Source organism: Globicephala melas, chromosome 11 (genome assembly GCF_963455315.2).
Source record: "Globicephala melas chromosome 11, mGloMel1.2, whole genome shotgun sequence".
Taxonomy (NCBI): Eukaryota; Metazoa; Chordata; class Mammalia; order Artiodactyla; family Delphinidae; genus Globicephala; species Globicephala melas.
Window position 1 is genome coordinate 80,250,432 of NC_083324.2, and position 200 is coordinate 80,250,631.

Genomic DNA, 200 nt, shown 5'->3' on the forward strand with positions numbered 1-200 from the left:
TATAGTTGCTTTACAATGGTGTGTTAGTTTCTGCTTTATAACAGAGTGAATCAGCTATACATATTCATATATCCCCATATCTCCTCCCTCTTCCGTCTCCCTCCCACCCTCCCTATCCCACCCCTCTAGGCGGTCACAAAGCACCAAGCTGATCTCCCTGTGCTATGCGACTGCTTCCCACTAGTTATTTTACATTTGGC